Source organism: Phocoena sinus, chromosome 8 (assembly GCF_008692025.1).
Source record: "Phocoena sinus isolate mPhoSin1 chromosome 8, mPhoSin1.pri, whole genome shotgun sequence".
NCBI lineage: Eukaryota > Metazoa > Chordata > Mammalia > Artiodactyla > Phocoenidae > Phocoena > Phocoena sinus.
Window position 1 is genome coordinate 3,527,466 of NC_045770.1, and position 1,878 is coordinate 3,529,343.

At 39.4% G+C, this 1,878-nt stretch overlaps 1 non-coding gene across 1 annotated transcript; it reads right to left on the reverse strand.

The window, feature by feature from the left end:
- Positions 1-249: 249 nt before the first annotated feature.
- Positions 250-353, reverse strand: LOC116758931. Its single transcript, XR_004351310.1, has one exon. It is a non-coding gene; the product is annotated as a U6 spliceosomal RNA (small nuclear RNA).
- Between the last annotated feature and the right edge of the window lie 1,525 nt (positions 354-1,878).

The window sequence follows — 1,878 nt, forward strand, 5'->3', positions numbered from 1 at the left end:
TAAAAGTTAATTCCCAGTATTGGGGAGGAGACAGTGAAATAGGAAATCCAATCATTTGCTAAAAGGCAACCGAAGGGGTTCAAACCTAGACGGCCATTGGGCAACATCTACCAAGGGCTCTAAAAGTGTCCGTTACTTTTTTAAAATTAAGGTATAATTGACACACAATATTACATGAGTTTCAGCTACAACACATGGTGATTTGACGTTTGTATAAACTGTGAAATGATCACCATCTAGTTGACATCCAAATATACAGAACGTTTCACGAATGTGCATGTCATCCTTGCACAAGAGCCATGCGAATCTGTGTACAGTTCCAATTTTAGTAGATGTGCTGCCAAAGTGGGCACCAGTGTCCACCTACCTCTGACCAGTAAAAGATTCTAATTCTGAAAAATTTATCACGTACCAAATTAGCGCCATTTATAATGGCTAAAAAAGAAATAGCAAATGATAAGATTCACTAGAGGAATGGCAGAATAGCTAAAATAAAGTCTGTAAGGAAAGGGTTAAATAACTCATGGTTCACCCATATGATGAACTACTGTGTTGCCCTCAACAATTATTTTGTGAAGATTATTTAATATGAAAGTGTCCACCAAGCACTTTAAATATGTTGTAAAATGTTATGTATATAATTTCAATTATTAAAATATTATGAAGTTTTTATACACGTTTATACATGCACCCGTATAAAAGGCTAGAAGAAACACCCTAAAATAGTAAAAGTTTTTTCCCACTTGATGGTACTATGAATATTTTTTATCATCTTAATAATTTTCTATATTTCTAAAAATTTTTTTCAGCAGGACAGAGCATTTACAGCACATCTGGTGAGTAAGGATTTCAATTCACATTCTTTCCCAGGCCTTCTATAACCTGTATCTAATGGACCTGTCCAACTTGTCTTTCACAAAGTTTAACATAAAACTGGTCAAACGCACTTTCTCACTGCCCCCAAATCATGCTCCGCTTTCCAAATCAGCCGTCATTCAAGTTCCATTTCACATGTGTGCTCAAGGCAACAAAACGATATGAACAGCATGAAAGCTGGAATCTTAATGAACTCAGTCTCTACCTGGAATCACACAGAAGCAGAAATACCTCACCCATCAAAAGTCGTTACAAACCCCCACCAAAAAAACAAAACAAAACAATCTTTCCCTTACATCTCTTCAAGCACATGAAAAGGAGATCCTACCCTCACCTACACCCACACCACTCAGAGCGCGCTGTGCCTCCCACAGCTCCCGCAGGTACCGGCTACGCCAGGTCTCTTCCCCATCCCCGCACAACTTTCCTCGCCGCCTTCTAAATTCCTCTTCTCTAGGATTCCTCTGACCTCTTTGTGTCTGTCTTCTCTCTTTCCCACATCACATCTTTTGCCTCTGACCCGTCTCCAGATTGGCAAAAGCAGAACTATGAGGCGGTGAGCCTCTGTTTCCACGTCTGCAAAGAAGGTAAAATAACAAACCCTGTCCTACCATATCTTAAGATGTAGGTTCAAATATTTTAAAACTGGAAAGCATTGTACATGTCGTGGCTATCATAACCCCTTTTCTCATTCATGCAATAAGCCTTACTAGTATGCAACCAGTACTCTGCCAGCACTCTGGAAGTTATACTTGATTATTCTCTCTGTATGCCTTCCTTAACTGAATCCATCGTTAATTCAAGTTTTTTCCTCCAAAATATATCTTAAGTCACCCATGGTTCTTCGTGTTCATTAGCACAAATCTAACCCAAGCACCCGTGCTCTCTCACTTAGACTACTGAATTGACCCCTGACTTACCTTCCCATCCACTCTTACCCCTCTACCATATTACCTACCCCTACAGGAGCCAAACGTTTTCTTAAGCAAAAGTAATCATTTC